The sequence below is a fragment of the Electrophorus electricus genome, chromosome 10 (genome assembly GCF_041902795.1).
Source record: "Electrophorus electricus isolate QZ-2024a chromosome 10, ASM4190279v1, whole genome shotgun sequence".
Lineage (NCBI taxonomy): Eukaryota > Metazoa > Chordata > Actinopteri > Gymnotiformes > Gymnotidae > Electrophorus > Electrophorus electricus.
The window spans coordinates 33,209,262-33,226,498 of NC_137506.1; the positions used below are offsets into that span (position 1 = coordinate 33,209,262).

The 17,237-nt window shown below is 45.2% G+C and overlaps 5 non-coding genes across 5 annotated transcripts; all 5 read right to left on the minus strand.

The window, feature by feature from the left end:
- Positions 1-1,543: 1,543 nt before the first annotated feature.
- Positions 1,544-1,615, minus strand: trnad-guc (transfer RNA aspartic acid (anticodon GUC)). Its single transcript has one exon. It is a non-coding gene; the product is annotated as a tRNA-Asp (tRNA).
- A 3,129-nt stretch (positions 1,616-4,744) lies between these two features.
- Positions 4,745-4,816, minus strand: trnad-guc (transfer RNA aspartic acid (anticodon GUC)). The gene has a single exon. It is a non-coding gene; the product is annotated as a tRNA-Asp (tRNA).
- Positions 4,817-7,945: 3,129 nt separating this feature from the next.
- Positions 7,946-8,017, minus strand: trnad-guc (transfer RNA aspartic acid (anticodon GUC)). Its single transcript has one exon. It is a non-coding gene; the product is annotated as a tRNA-Asp (tRNA).
- Positions 8,018-11,146: 3,129 nt separating this feature from the next.
- Positions 11,147-11,218, minus strand: trnad-guc (transfer RNA aspartic acid (anticodon GUC)). The gene has a single exon. It is a non-coding gene; the product is annotated as a tRNA-Asp (tRNA).
- A 3,129-nt stretch (positions 11,219-14,347) lies between these two features.
- trnad-guc (transfer RNA aspartic acid (anticodon GUC)) lies at positions 14,348-14,419 on the minus strand. The gene has a single exon. It is a non-coding gene; the product is annotated as a tRNA-Asp (tRNA).
- Between the last annotated feature and the right edge of the window lie 2,818 nt (positions 14,420-17,237).

Consider the following 17,237-nt stretch of genomic DNA (forward strand, 5'->3'; position numbering starts at 1 on the left):
CCACTGATCCTCACGGGTTGGTAGTGCCGCTCCTGCTTCTTGCTGCAATCCACGATCAGCTCCTTTGTCTCACTGACGTTTAGGAGGAGATTATTTTCCTGGCACCAGTTTTCCAGGTGTTTAATCTCCTCCAGGTAGGCCCTCTCATCGTTGTCCGAGATCAGGCCCGTGACAACGGTGTCGTCAGCAAACTTGACAATGATGGTGGAGCTGGAAGTGGCTGTGCAGTCGTAGGTGTACAGTGAGTAGAGCAGGGGGCTTAGGACACAACCCTGAGGAGCTCCAGTGCTGAGGGTGAGGGTGGATGAGGCACGGTTGCCCACCCGTACTGATTGTGGTCTGTCTGTTAGGAAGTTGGAGATCCAGTCGCACAGGGATGTATGCAGTCCTAGATCCTCCAACTTAGTAGTGAGCAGGGAGGGGATGATAGTGTTAAATGCTGAACTGTGTTACCCCGCTGCTGCGCTCCCTTCATTGGCTTCCAGTAGCTGCACACCTCAGATTTAAAATCTTGATGCTTGCCTACCAAGCCAAAAATGGGCCAGCCCCTTCATACATTGAGTTAATGGTCAAAGCCCGATTCGTAACCTCGCGTTCTTCGAACCTCAAGTATGGCTTGGCTTGAAATGCCATGCTTCAAGTCTCATGGAAGACAAGCGTTGAGACTATTTCCTGTCCTGGCTCACAGATGGTGGAATTAACTTCCGCTTGCTGTCCGGACAGCGGAGTCCCTTGCAGGCTTCAAACACAGACTGAAGACCCATCTATTCATGGAATATTTAAATGACAAATGACCCTGCTCCTTTATTGACAGAACTGAATTAGCACTTAATGTAGAGTATTATTTATTACACTGATGCTGTCTAACAAACTTTAGAACTTATTGTTTATTGCACTTATCATTGTTTAAGATAGACCTCATGCATTTTGTACTTCTAGGCAACAGCAGTGATCCCTGTATTTCTACAGTAATCTCGATCATTTCTATATTGGACTCCAACCTACTGTAATGACTAGGCTGTATTCTATGAGTAAATAACACAGCACCTTTGTAAGTCGCACTGGATAAGAGCGCCTGTTAAATGCCATAAATGTAAATGTAAATGTAACAAGTACATCTCAAGACTTGACACTCAAGTCCCGACACAAGTCAAAAGTGAACACGTACAATCCAAAGGCAAGATGCAGTTACCAAGTACTTCCCTTCAAGTCATAGTCAAGTCACCACATTTAATGTCTTACAATATTCGACACCAGTAAAGCATCTGATGTAGTTTATGAAATTGAAAAAATCTTTCCATCCTCTTAAGTCTCAGCCTTGGTTGTATGCAGGTTTTGTCACGCCTGCTTAGAGATAACATCACCAATGGGCACCAAATTCTCTCTAGGGTGCTTTATCAAAGGATTGATCTACAATGTGCGAGCGTCTTTATTCATCTATGTAGATGAATCTAGAGCAAACGTGGGCATAGGATTCAACTTTATCCTTCCTGAAAAGGGTGCCAAGTCAGAAGTTCCTCTGCAGTGCACTGAAGTAGGAACTCTCCCCGTCGGGGAATCGAACCCCGGTCTTCCGCGTGACAGGCGGAGATACTATCCACTATACTAACGAGGACAGCTACACGCCCGCCAAAAGAAACAGACTGAGATGTACACGTCCCACAGGTTTTGAAGTATTTTATGTCAGTGCGCCTAGAACAAAAAGGTTTTTAAACACATTCTGGTGATGTTGACCCAGTCTTCTTTCTCCTCTTTTAACAATGTCGGTGTGCTGGCTTATCATTTGTATTTCTTTTCCAATTCTTGTAAAAATGCAAAATATTCAAAGCATTTTGGCTATCCCTGTGTGCTAAACACGTGATTGCTCTACACTATGAGTTAGGTCATATGGAATATTTTTATCAGATTTGGCTTTGACTCTCTTTGCAATATGTTTGATTATTCTATTGCAAATTCCTGTACTGAGCTGCACTCTCTTGTCAACATTCAACTTAGGTCAAGCGATGTCCTGCACTAATTTATTATCAATGTGCAAGTTTCAAATTTGTTGACTTACATTTCTGCTCAAATGTACTAATAGCATTCCTTTGAAAGCTTTACATGACACCTTCATCAGCTAGGTGTGATTTTTTTGATTTTTTTTTTAAAGCAGTGTGCATGCAAAATTGCTGAGCCACCTTGAGCCGTCCCACATCTTCGCCTTGGAAACCTTGGATACCACGTTAGTGTTGTAGGTAGCGAATCAATCTAATACTCTGACAAGCTTTTGAGCACCTGTTCAACTAGAATTGACATTAGCTTGCTAAAATAGCGAGTGGACCATTTGTGAGATTCCCAAATCTTTGAATTTACATCTCAGGCCATTTACAACCCTGAATCAATGACAGATGGGGACTCTTAATTGAACTTGAGGAAGACCTAGGACTTAACCCCGAAGTGCCCAAGCTGTGCGACAGCTGCGATGGTCGGGAGGTTACGGCGTTGCACTTGAAATCCAGCGGGGGTCCCCATGCCGTTTCGACTCCTGCGTGTAGTGTGAGGGAATGTTTCTTTCCTGATGGCTTTGCTGGAAGAATGAGTGCACACTGTCCTCTAGTTCTCTTTTTGTATATGCTTGCCATGGCATTTACAGTTATATGTTACATGGTGGGAATTTGAACATATTTACAGTTATGTTACATGGTGGTGGTAGTCCCCACAGTTTATCAGTTTCCCTGATTCAGTGCCCGAACGGCCTGTGGGAAGAAGCTCCTCTTCCGTCTCTCTGTCTTGGTCTTCAGGGAGCGAAAGCACTTCCCTGACCTCAACAGAGAGAAGAGCCTATTGTTGGGATGGGTGGGGTCCTTCACAATCCTCCTGGCCTTGGTCTGGCACCGCTTGTAGTAGATGGTCTGCAGGTCAGGAAGTTCCGTATGAGTGATGCGCTCTGCTGAACGCACTACCCTTTGGAGTGTTTGTCTGTCCTGCTTGTTGCTGTTCCCAAACCACACTGTGATGTTCCCCGTGAGGATGCTCTCGATAGTGCAGGTGTAGAAGTTCCGCAGTACCTTGGAGGGCAGTCTGAAGTCTCTTAGGCGTCTGAGGTGGTAAAGACGCTGACGAGCCTTCTTTGCCAGGGAGTTGGTATGGCGGGACCAGGACAGGTCCTGCGAGATGTGAACACCAAGGTACCTGAAACTATCTACTCTTTCCACCGTGGTTCCACTGATCCTCACGGGTTGGTAGTGCCGCTCCTGCTTCTTGCTGCAATCCACGATCAGCTCCTTTGTCTCACTGACGTTTAGGAGGAGATTATTTTCCTGGCACCAGTTTTCCAGGTGTTTAATCTCCTCCAGGTAGGCCCTCTCATCGTTGTCCGAGATCAGGCCCGTGACAACGGTGTCGTCAGCAAACTTGACAATGATGGTGGAGCTGGAAGTGGCTGTGCAGTCGTAGGTGTACAGTGAGTAGAGCAGGGGGCTTAGGACACAACCCTGAGGAGCTCCAGTGCTGAGGGTGAGGGTGGATGAGGCACGGTTGCCCACCCGTACTGATTGTGGTCTGTCTGTTAGGAAGTTGGAGATCCAGTCGCACAGGGATGTATGCAGTCCTAGATCCTCCAACTTAGTAGTGAGCAGGGAGGGGATGATAGTGTTAAATGCTGAACTGTGTTACCCCGCTGCTGCGCTCCCTTCATTGGCTTCCAGTAGCTGCACACCTCAGATTTAAAATCTTGATGCTTGCCTACCAAGCCAAAAATGGGCCAGCCCCTTCATACATTGAGTTAATGGTCAAAGCCCGATTCGTAACCTCGCGTTCTTCGAACCTCAAGTATGGCTTGGCTTGAAATGCCATGCTTCAAGTCTCATGGAAGACAAGCGTTGAGACTATTTCCTGTCCTGGCTCACAGATGGTGGAATTAACTTCCGCTTGCTGTCCGGACAGCGGAGTCCCTTGCAGGCTTCAAACACAGACTGAAGACCCATCTATTCATGGAATATTTAAATGACAAATGACCCTGCTCCTTTATTGACAGAACTGAATTAGCACTTAATGTAGAGTATTATTTATTACACTGATGCTGTCTAACAAACTTTAGAACTTATTGTTTATTGCACTTATCATTGTTTAAGATAGACCTCATGCATTTTGTACTTCTAGGCAACAGCAGTGATCCCTGTATTTCTACAGTAATCTCGATCATTTCTATATTGGACTCCAACCTACTGTAATGACTAGGCTGTATTCTATGAGTAAATAACACAGCACCTTTGTAAGTCGCACTGGATAAGAGCGCCTGTTAAATGCCATAAATGTAAATGTAAATGTAACAAGTACATCTCAAGACTTGACACTCAAGTCCCGACACAAGTCAAAAGTGAACACGTACAATCCAAAGGCAAGATGCAGTTACCAAGTACTTCCCTTCAAGTCATAGTCAAGTCACCACATTTAATGTCTTACAATATTCGACACCAGTAAAGCATCTGATGTAGTTTATGAAATTGAAAAAATCTTTCCATCCTCTTAAGTCTCAGCCTTGGTTGTATGCAGGTTTTGTCACGCCTGCTTAGAGATAACATCACCAATGGGCACCAAATTCTCTCTAGGGTGCTTTATCAAAGGATTGATCTACAATGTGCGAGTGTCTTTATTCATCTATGTAGATGAATCTAGAGCAAACGTGGGCATAGGATTCAACTTTATCCTTCCTGAAAAGGGTGCCAAGTCAGAAGTTCCTCTGCAGTGCACTGAAGTAGGAACTCTCCCCGTCGGGGAATCGAACCCCGGTCTTCCGCGTGACAGGCGGAGATACTATCCACTATACTAACGAGGACAGCTACATGCCCGCCAAAAGAAACAGACTGAGATGTACACGTCCCACAGGTTTTGAAGTATTTTATGTCAGTGCGCCTAGAACAAAAAGGTTTTTAAACACATTCTGGTGATGTTGACCCAGTCTTCTTTCTCCTCTTTTAACAATGTCGGTGTGCTGGCTTATCATTTGTATTTCTTTTCCAATTCTTGTAAAAATGCAAAATATTCAAAGCATTTTGGCTATCCCTGTGTGCTAAACACGTGATTGCTCTACACTATGAGTTAGGTCATATGGAATATTTTTATCAGATTTGGCTTTGACTCTCTTTGCAATATGTTTGATTATTCTATTGCAAATTCCTGTACTGAGCTGCACTCTCTTGTCAACATTCAACTTAGGTCAAGCGATGTCCTGCACTAATTTATTATCAATGTGCAAGTTTCAAATTTGTTGACTTACATTTCTGCTCAAATGTACTAATAGCATTCCTTTGAAAGCTTTACATGACACCTTCATCAGCTAGGTGTGATTTTTTTGATTTTTTTTTTAAAGCAGTGTGCATGCAAAATTGCTGAGCCACCTTGAGCCGTCCCACATCTTCGCCTTGGAAACCTTGGATACCACGTTAGTGTTGTAGGTAGCGAATCAATCTAATACTCTGACAAGCTTTTGAGCACCTGTTCAACTAGAATTGACATTAGCTTGCTAAAATAGCGAGTGGACCATTTGTGAGATTCCCAAATCTTTGAATTTACATCTCAGGCCATTTACAACCCTGAATCAATGACAGATGGGGACTCTTAATTGAACTTGAGGAAGACCTAGGACTTAACCCCGAAGTGCCCAAGCTGTGCGACAGCTGCGATGGTCGGGAGGTTACGGCGTTGCACTTGAAATCCAGCGGGGGTCCCCATGCCGTTTCGACTCCTGCGTGTAGTGTGAGGGAATGTTTCTTTCCTGATGGCTTTGCTGGAAGAATGAGTGCACACTGTCCTCTAGTTCTCTTTTTGTATATGCTTGCCATGGCATTTACAGTTATATGTTACATGGTGGGAATTTGAACATATTTACAGTTATGTTACATGGTGGTGGTAGTCCCCACAGTTTATCAGTTTCCCTGATTCAGTGCCCGAACGGCCTGTGGGAAGAAGCTCCTCTTCCGTCTCTCTGTCTTGGTCTTCAGGGAGCGAAAGCACTTCCCTGACCTCAACAGAGAGAAGAGCCTATTGTTGGGATGGGTGGGGTCCTTCACAATCCTCCTGGCCTTGGTCTGGCACCGCTTGTAGTAGATGGTCTGCAGGTCAGGAAGTTCCGTATGAGTGATGCGCTCTGCTGAACGCACTACCCTTTGGAGTGTTTGTCTGTCCTGCTTGTTGCTGTTCCCAAACCACACTGTGATGTTCCCCGTGAGGATGCTCTCGATAGTGCAGGTGTAGAAGTTCCGCAGTACCTTGGAGGGCAGTCTGAAGTCTCTTAGGCGTCTGAGGTGGTAAAGACGCTGACGAGCCTTCTTTGCCAGGGAGTTGGTATGGCGGGACCAGGACAGGTCCTGCGAGATGTGAACACCAAGGTACCTGAAACTATCTACTCTTTCCACCGTGGTTCCACTGATCCTCACGGGTTGGTAGTGCCGCTCCTGCTTCTTGCTGCAATCCACGATCAGCTCCTTTGTCTCACTGACGTTTAGGAGGAGATTATTTTCCTGGCACCAGTTTTCCAGGTGTTTAATCTCCTCCAGGTAGGCCCTCTCATCGTTGTCCGAGATCAGGCCCGTGACAACGGTGTCGTCAGCAAACTTGACAATGATGGTGGAGCTGGAAGTGGCTGTGCAGTCGTAGGTGTACAGTGAGTAGAGCAGGGGGCTTAGGACACAACCCTGAGGAGCTCCAGTGCTGAGGGTGAGGGTGGATGAGGCACGGTTGCCCACCCGTACTGATTGTGGTCTGTCTGTTAGGAAGTTGGAGATCCAGTCGCACAGGGATGTATGCAGTCCTAGATCCTCCAACTTAGTAGTGAGCAGGGAGGGGATGATAGTGTTAAATGCTGAACTGTGTTACCCCGCTGCTGCGCTCCCTTCATTGGCTTCCAGTAGCTGCACACCTCAGATTTAAAATCTTGATGCTTGCCTACCAAGCCAAAAATGGGCCAGCCCCTTCATACATTGAGTTAATGGTCAAAGCCCGATTCGTAACCTCGCGTTCTTCGAACCTCAAGTATGGCTTGGCTTGAAATGCCATGCTTCAAGTCTCATGGAAGACAAGCGTTGAGACTATTTCCTGTCCTGGCTCACAGATGGTGGAATTAACTTCCGCTTGCTGTCCGGACAGCGGAGTCCCTTGCAGGCTTCAAACACAGACTGAAGACCCATCTATTCATGGAATATTTAAATGACAAATGACCCTGCTCCTTTATTGACAGAACTGAATTAGCACTTAATGTAGAGTATTATTTATTACACTGATGCTGTCTAACAAACTTTAGAACTTATTGTTTATTGCACTTATCATTGTTTAAGATAGACCTCATGCATTTTGTACTTCTAGGCAACAGCAGTGATCCCTGTATTTCTACAGTAATCTCGATCATTTCTATATTGGACTCCAACCTACTGTAATGACTAGGCTGTATTCTATGAGTAAATAACACAGCACCTTTGTAAGTCGCACTGGATAAGAGCGCCTGTTAAATGCCATAAATGTAAATGTAAATGTAACAAGTACATCTCAAGACTTGACACTCAAGTCCCGACACAAGTCAAAAGTGAACACGTACAATCCAAAGGCAAGATGCAGTTACCAAGTACTTCCCTTCAAGTCATAGTCAAGTCACCACATTTAATGTCTTACAATATTCGACACCAGTAAAGCATCTGATGTAGTTTATGAAATTGAAAAAATCTTTCCATCCTCTTAAGTCTCAGCCTTGGTTGTATGCAGGTTTTGTCACGCCTGCTTAGAGATAACATCACCAATGGGCACCAAATTCTCTCTAGGGTGCTTTATCAAAGGATTGATCTACAATGTGCGAGTGTCTTTATTCATCTATGTAGATGAATCTAGAGCAAACGTGGGCATAGGATTCAACTTTATCCTTCCTGAAAAGGGTGCCAAGTCAGAAGTTCCTCTGCAGTGCACTGAAGTAGGAACTCTCCCCGTCGGGGAATCGAACCCCGGTCTTCCGCGTGACAGGCGGAGATACTATCCACTATACTAACGAGGACAGCTACATGCCCGCCAAAAGAAACAGACTGAGATGTACACGTCCCACAGGTTTTGAAGTATTTTATGTCAGTGCGCCTAGAACAAAAAGGTTTTTAAACACATTCTGGTGATGTTGACCCAGTCTTCTTTCTCCTCTTTTAACAATGTCGGTGTGCTGGCTTATCATTTGTATTTCTTTTCCAATTCTTGTAAAAATGCAAAATATTCAAAGCATTTTGGCTATCCCTGTGTGCTAAACACGTGATTGCTCTACACTATGAGTTAGGTCATATGGAATATTTTTATCAGATTTGGCTTTGACTCTCTTTGCAATATGTTTGATTATTCTATTGCAAATTCCTGTACTGAGCTGCACTCTCTTGTCAACATTCAACTTAGGTCAAGCGATGTCCTGCACTAATTTATTATCAATGTGCAAGTTTCAAATTTGTTGACTTACATTTCTGCTCAAATGTACTAATAGCATTCCTTTGAAAGCTTTACATGACACCTTCATCAGCTAGGTGTGATTTTTTTGATTTTTTTTTTAAAGCAGTGTGCATGCAAAATTGCTGAGCCACCTTGAGCCGTCCCACATCTTCGCCTTGGAAACCTTGGATACCACGTTAGTGTTGTAGGTAGCGAATCAATCTAATACTCTGACAAGCTTTTGAGCACCTGTTCAACTAGAATTGACATTAGCTTGCTAAAATAGCGAGTGGACCATTTGTGAGATTCCCAAATCTTTGAATTTACATCTCAGGCCATTTACAACCCTGAATCAATGACAGATGGGGACTCTTAATTGAACTTGAGGAAGACCTAGGACTTAACCCCGAAGTGCCCAAGCTGTGCGACAGCTGCGATGGTCGGGAGGTTACGGCGTTGCACTTGAAATCCAGCGGGGGTCCCCATGCCGTTTCGACTCCTGCGTGTAGTGTGAGGGAATGTTTCTTTCCTGATGGCTTTGCTGGAAGAATGAGTGCACACTGTCCTCTAGTTCTCTTTTTGTATATGCTTGCCATGGCATTTACAGTTATATGTTACATGGTGGGAATTTGAACATATTTACAGTTATGTTACATGGTGGTGGTAGTCCCCACAGTTTATCAGTTTCCCTGATTCAGTGCCCGAACGGCCTGTGGGAAGAAGCTCCTCTTCCGTCTCTCTGTCTTGGTCTTCAGGGAGCGAAAGCACTTCCCTGACCTCAACAGAGAGAAGAGCCTATTGTTGGGATGGGTGGGGTCCTTCACAATCCTCCTGGCCTTGGTCTGGCACCGCTTGTAGTAGATGGTCTGCAGGTCAGGAAGTTCCGTATGAGTGATGCGCTCTGCTGAACGCACTACCCTTTGGAGTGTTTGTCTGTCCTGCTTGTTGCTGTTCCCAAACCACACTGTGATGTTCCCCGTGAGGATGCTCTCGATAGTGCAGGTGTAGAAGTTCCGCAGTACCTTGGAGGGCAGTCTGAAGTCTCTTAGGCGTCTGAGGTGGTAAAGACGCTGACGAGCCTTCTTTGCCAGGGAGTTGGTATGGCGGGACCAGGACAGGTCCTGCGAGATGTGAACACCAAGGTACCTGAAACTATCTACTCTTTCCACCGTGGTTCCACTGATCCTCACGGGTTGGTAGTGCCGCTCCTGCTTCTTGCTGCAATCCACGATCAGCTCCTTTGTCTCACTGACGTTTAGGAGGAGATTATTTTCCTGGCACCAGTTTTCCAGGTGTTTAATCTCCTCCAGGTAGGCCCTCTCATCGTTGTCCGAGATCAGGCCCGTGACAACGGTGTCGTCAGCAAACTTGACAATGATGGTGGAGCTGGAAGTGGCTGTGCAGTCGTAGGTGTACAGTGAGTAGAGCAGGGGGCTTAGGACACAACCCTGAGGAGCTCCAGTGCTGAGGGTGAGGGTGGATGAGGCACGGTTGCCCACCCGTACTGATTGTGGTCTGTCTGTTAGGAAGTTGGAGATCCAGTCGCACAGGGATGTATGCAGTCCTAGATCCTCCAACTTAGTAGTGAGCAGGGAGGGGATGATAGTGTTAAATGCTGAACTGTGTTACCCCGCTGCTGCGCTCCCTTCATTGGCTTCCAGTAGCTGCACACCTCAGATTTAAAATCTTGATGCTTGCCTACCAAGCCAAAAATGGGCCAGCCCCTTCATACATTGAGTTAATGGTCAAAGCCCGATTCGTAACCTCGCGTTCTTCGAACCTCAAGTATGGCTTGGCTTGAAATGCCATGCTTCAAGTCTCATGGAAGACAAGCGTTGAGACTATTTCCTGTCCTGGCTCACAGATGGTGGAATTAACTTCCGCTTGCTGTCCGGACAGCGGAGTCCCTTGCAGGCTTCAAACACAGACTGAAGACCCATCTATTCATGGAATATTTAAATGACAAATGACCCTGCTCCTTTATTGACAGAACTGAATTAGCACTTAATGTAGAGTATTATTTATTACACTGATGCTGTCTAACAAACTTTAGAACTTATTGTTTATTGCACTTATCATTGTTTAAGATAGACCTCATGCATTTTGTACTTCTAGGCAACAGCAGTGATCCCTGTATTTCTACAGTAATCTCGATCATTTCTATATTGGACTCCAACCTACTGTAATGACTAGGCTGTATTCTATGAGTAAATAACACAGCACCTTTGTAAGTCGCACTGGATAAGAGCGCCTGTTAAATGCCATAAATGTAAATGTAAATGTAACAAGTACATCTCAAGACTTGACACTCAAGTCCCGACACAAGTCAAAAGTGAACACGTACAATCCAAAGGCAAGATGCAGTTACCAAGTACTTCCCTTCAAGTCATAGTCAAGTCACCACATTTAATGTCTTACAATATTCGACACCAGTAAAGCATCTGATGTAGTTTATGAAATTGAAAAAATCTTTCCATCCTCTTAAGTCTCAGCCTTGGTTGTATGCAGGTTTTGTCACGCCTGCTTAGAGATAACATCACCAATGGGCACCAAATTCTCTCTAGGGTGCTTTATCAAAGGATTGATCTACAATGTGCGAGTGTCTTTATTCATCTATGTAGATGAATCTAGAGCAAACGTGGGCATAGGATTCAACTTTATCCTTCCTGAAAAGGGTGCCAAGTCAGAAGTTCCTCTGCAGTGCACTGAAGTAGGAACTCTCCCCGTCGGGGAATCGAACCCCGGTCTTCCGCGTGACAGGCGGAGATACTATCCACTATACTAACGAGGACAGCTACATGCCCGCCAAAAGAAACAGACTGAGATGTACACGTCCCACAGGTTTTGAAGTATTTTATGTCAGTGCGCCTAGAACAAAAAGGTTTTTAAACACATTCTGGTGATGTTGACCCAGTCTTCTTTCTCCTCTTTTAACAATGTCGGTGTGCTGGCTTATCATTTGTATTTCTTTTCCAATTCTTGTAAAAATGCAAAATATTCAAAGCATTTTGGCTATCCCTGTGTGCTAAACACGTGATTGCTCTACACTATGAGTTAGGTCATATGGAATATTTTTATCAGATTTGGCTTTGACTCTCTTTGCAATATGTTTGATTATTCTATTGCAAATTCCTGTACTGAGCTGCACTCTCTTGTCAACATTCAACTTAGGTCAAGCGATGTCCTGCACTAATTTATTATCAATGTGCAAGTTTCAAATTTGTTGACTTACATTTCTGCTCAAATGTACTAATAGCATTCCTTTGAAAGCTTTACATGACACCTTCATCAGCTAGGTGTGATTTTTTTGATTTTTTTTTTAAAGCAGTGTGCATGCAAAATTGCTGAGCCACCTTGAGCCGTCCCACATCTTCGCCTTGGAAACCTTGGATACCACGTTAGTGTTGTAGGTAGCGAATCAATCTAATACTCTGACAAGCTTTTGAGCACCTGTTCAACTAGAATTGACATTAGCTTGCTAAAATAGCGAGTGGACCATTTGTGAGATTCCCAAATCTTTGAATTTACATCTCAGGCCATTTACAACCCTGAATCAATGACAGATGGGGACTCTTAATTGAACTTGAGGAAGACCTAGGACTTAACCCCGAAGTGCCCAAGCTGTGCGACAGCTGCGATGGTCGGGAGGTTACGGCGTTGCACTTGAAATCCAGCGGGGGTCCCCATGCCGTTTCGACTCCTGCGTGTAGTGTGAGGGAATGTTTCTTTCCTGATGGCTTTGCTGGAAGAATGAGTGCACACTGTCCTCTAGTTCTCTTTTTGTATATGCTTGCCATGGCATTTACAGTTATATGTTACATGGTGGGAATTTGAACATATTTACAGTTATGTTACATGGTGGTGGTAGTCCCCACAGTTTATCAGTTTCCCTGATTCAGTGCCCGAACGGCCTGTGGGAAGAAGCTCCTCTTCCGTCTCTCTGTCTTGGTCTTCAGGGAGCGAAAGCACTTCCCTGACCTCAACAGAGAGAAGAGCCTATTGTTGGGATGGGTGGGGTCCTTCACAATCCTCCTGGCCTTGGTCTGGCACCGCTTGTAGTAGATGGTCTGCAGGTCAGGAAGTTCCGTATGAGTGATGCGCTCTGCTGAACGCACTACCCTTTGGAGTGTTTGTCTGTCCTGCTTGTTGCTGTTCCCAAACCACACTGTGATGTTCCCCGTGAGGATGCTCTCGATAGTGCAGGTGTAGAAGTTCCGCAGTACCTTGGAGGGCAGTCTGAAGTCTCTTAGGCGTCTGAGGTGGTAAAGACGCTGACGAGCCTTCTTTGCCAGGGAGTTGGTATGGCGGGACCAGGACAGGTCCTGCGAGATGTGAACACCAAGGTACCTGAAACTATCTACTCTTTCCACCGTGGTTCCACTGATCCTCACGGGTTGGTAGTGCCGCTCCTGCTTCTTGCTGCAATCCACGATCAGCTCCTTTGTCTCACTGACGTTTAGGAGGAGATTATTTTCCTGGCACCAGTTTTCCAGGTGTTTAATCTCCTCCAGGTAGGCCCTCTCATCGTTGTCCGAGATCAGGCCCGTGACAACGGTGTCGTCAGCAAACTTGACAATGATGGTGGAGCTGGAAGTGGCTGTGCAGTCGTAGGTGTACAGTGAGTAGAGCAGGGGGCTTAGGACACAACCCTGAGGAGCTCCAGTGCTGAGGGTGAGGGTGGATGAGGCACGGTTGCCCACCCGTACTGATTGTGGTCTGTCTGTTAGGAAGTTGGAGATCCAGTCGCACAGGGATGTATGCAGTCCTAGATCCTCCAACTTAGTAGTGAGCAGGGAGGGGATGATAGTGTTAAATGCTGAACTGTGTTACCCCGCTGCTGCGCTCCCTTCATTGGCTTCCAGTAGCTGCACACCTCAGATTTAAAATCTTGATGCTTGCCTACCAAGCCAAAAATGGGCCAGCCCCTTCATACATTGAGTTAATGGTCAAAGCCCGATTCGTAACCTCGCGTTCTTCGAACCTCAAGTATGGCTTGGCTTGAAATGCCATGCTTCAAGTCTCATGGAAGACAAGCGTTGAGACTATTTCCTGTCCTGGCTCACAGATGGTGGAATTAACTTCCGCTTGCTGTCCGGACAGCGGAGTCCCTTGCAGGCTTCAAACACAGACTGAAGACCCATCTATTCATGGAATATTTAAATGACAAATGACCCTGCTCCTTTATTGACAGAACTGAATTAGCACTTAATGTAGAGTATTATTTATTACACTGATGCTGTCTAACAAACTTTAGAACTTATTGTTTATTGCACTTATCATTGTTTAAGATAGACCTCATGCATTTTGTACTTCTAGGCAACAGCAGTGATCCCTGTATTTCTACAGTAATCTCGATCATTTCTATATTGGACTCCAACCTACTGTAATGACTAGGCTGTATTCTATGAGTAAATAACACAGCACCTTTGTAAGTCGCACTGGATAAGAGCGCCTGTTAAATGCCATAAATGTAAATGTAAATGTAACAAGTACATCTCAAGACTTGACACTCAAGTCCCGACACAAGTCAAAAGTGAACACGTACAATCCAAAGGCAAGATGCAGTTACCAAGTACTTCCCTTCAAGTCATAGTCAAGTCACCACATTTAATGTCTTACAATATTCGACACCAGTAAAGCATCTGATGTAGTTTATGAAATTGAAAAAATCTTTCCATCCTCTTAAGTCTCAGCCTTGGTTGTATGCAGGTTTTGTCACGCCTGCTTAGAGATAACATCACCAATGGGCACCAAATTCTCTCTAGGGTGCTTTATCAAAGGATTGATCTACAATGTGCGAGCGTCTTTATTCATCTATGTAGATGAATCTAGAGCAAACGTGGGCATAGGATTCAACTTTATCCTTCCTGAAAAGGGTGCCAAGTCAGAAGTTCCTCTGCAGTGCACTGAAGTAGGAACTCTCCCCGTCGGGGAATCGAACCCCGGTCTTCCGCGTGACAGGCGGAGATACTATCCACTATACTAACGAGGACAGCTACATGCCCGCCAAAAGAAACAGACTGAGATGTACACGTCCCACAGGTTTTGAAGTATTTTATGTCAGTGCGCCTAGAACAAAAAGGTTTTTAAACACATTCTGGTGATGTTGACCCAGTCTTCTTTCTCCTCTTTTAACAATGTCGGTGTGCTGGCTTATCATTTGTATTTCTTTTCCAATTCTTGTAAAAATGCAAAATATTCAAAGCATTTTGGCTATCCCTGTGTGCTAAACACGTGATTGCTCTACACTATGAGTTAGGTCATATGGAATATTTTTATCAGATTTGGCTTTGACTCTCTTTGCAATATGTTTGATTATTCTATTGCAAATTCCTGTACTGAGCTGCACTCTCTTGTCAACATTCAACTTAGGTCAAGCGATGTCCTGCACTAATTTATTATCAATGTGCAAGTTTCAAATTTGTTGACTTACATTTCTGCTCAAATGTACTAATAGCATTCCTTTGAAAGCTTTACATGACACCTTCATCAGCTAGGTGTGATTTTTTTTGATTTTTTTTTTAAAGCAGTGTGCATGCAAAATTGCTGAGCCACCTTGAGCCGTCCCACATCTTCGCCTTGGAAACCTTGGATACCACGTTAGTGTTGTAGGTAGCGAATCAATCTAATACTCTGACAAGCTTTTGAGCACCTGTTCAACTAGAATTGACATTAGCTTGCTAAAATAGCGAGTGGACCATTTGTGAGATTCCCAAATCTTTGAATTTACATCTCAGGCCATTTACAACCCTGAATCAATGACAGATGGGGACTCTTAATTGAACTTGAGGAAGACCTAGGACTTAACCCCGAAGTGCCCAAGCTGTGCGACAGCTGCGATGGTCGGGAGGTTACGGCGTTGCACTTGAAATCCAGCGGGGGTCCCCATGCCGTTTCGACTCCTGCGTGTAGTGTGAGGGAATGTTTCTTTCCTGATGGCTTTGCTGGAAGAATGAGTGCACACTGTCCTCTAGTTCTCTTTTTGTATATGCTTGCCATGGCATTTACAGTTATATGTTACATGGTGGGAATTTGAACATATTTACAGTTATGTTACATGGTGGTGGTAGTCCCCACAGTTTATCAGTTTCCCTGATTCAGTGCCCGAACGGCCTGTGGGAAGAAGCTCCTCTTCCGTCTCTCTGTCTTGGTCTTCAGGGAGCGAAAGCACTTCCCTGACCTCAACAGAGAGAAGAGCCTATTGTTGGGATGGGTGGGGTCCTTCACAATCCTCCTGGCCTTGGTCTGGCACCGCTTGTAGTAGATGGTCTGCAGGTCAGGAAGTTCCGTATGAGTGATGCGCTCTGCTGAACGCACTACCCTTTGGAGTGTTTGTCTGTCCTGCTTGTTGCTGTTCCCAAACCACACTGTGATGTTCCCCGTGAGGATGCTCTCGATAGTGCAGGTGTAGAAGTTCCGCAGTACCTTGGAGGGCAGTCTGAAGTCTCTTAGGCGTCTGAGGTGGTAAAGACGCTGACGAGCCTTCTTTGCCAGGGAGTTGGTATGGCGGGACCAGGACAGGTCCTGCGAGATGTGAACACCAAGGTACCTGAAACTATCTACTCTTTCCACCGTGGTTCCACTGATCCTCACGGGTTGGTAGTGCCGCTCCTGCTTCTTGCTGCAATCCACGATCAGCTCCTTTGTCTCACTGACGTTTAGGAGGAGATTATTTTCCTGGCACCAGTTTTCCAGGTGTTTAATCTCCTCCAGGTAGGCCCTCTCATCGTTGTCCGAGATCAGGCCCGTGACAACGGTGTCGTCAGCAAACTTGACAATGATGGTGGAGCTGGAAGTGGCTGTGCAGTCGTAGGTGTACAGTGAGTAGAGCAGGGGGCTTAGGACACAACCCTGAGGAGCTCCAGTGCTGAGGGTGAGGGTGGATGAGGCACGGTTGCCCACCCGTACTGATTGTGGTCTGTCTGTTAGGAAGTTGGAGATCCAGTCGCACAGGGATGTATGCAGTCCTAGATCCTCCAACTTAGTAGTGAGCAGGGAGGGGATGATAGTGTTAAATGCTGAACTGTGTTACCCCGCTGCTGCGCTCCCTTCATTGGCTTCCAGTAGCTGCACACCTCAGATTTAAAATCTTGATGCTTGCCTACCAAGCCAAAAATGGGCCAGCCCCTTCATACATTGAGTTAATGGTCAAAGCCCGATTCGTAACCTCGCGTTCTTCGAACCTCAAGTATGGCTTGGCTTGAAATGCCATGCTTCAAGTCTCATGGAAGACAAGCGTTGAGACTATTTCCTGTCCTGGCTCACAGATGGTGGAATTAACTTCCGCTTGCTGTCCGGACAGCGGAGTCCCTTGCAGGCTTCAAACACAGACTGAAGACCCATCTATTCATGGAATATTTAAATGACAAATGACCCTGCTCCTTTATTGACAGAACTGAATTAGCACTTAATGTAGAGTATTATTTATTACACTGATGCTGTCTAACAAACTTTAGAACTTATTGTTTATTGCACTTATCATTGTTTAAGATAGACCTCATGCATTTTGTACTTCTAGGCAACAGCAGTGATCCCTGTATTTCTACAGTAATCTCGATCATTTCTATATTGGACTCCAACCTACTGTAATGACTAGGCTGTATTCTATGAGTAAATAACACAGCACCTTTGTAAGTCGCACTGGATAAGAGCGCCTGTTAAATGCCATAAATGTAAATGTAAATGTAACAAGTACATCTCAAGACTTGACACTCAAGTCCCGACACAAGTCAAAAGTGAACACGTACAATCCAAAGGCAAGATGCAGTTACCAAGTACTTCCCTTCAAGTCATAGTCAAGTCACCACATT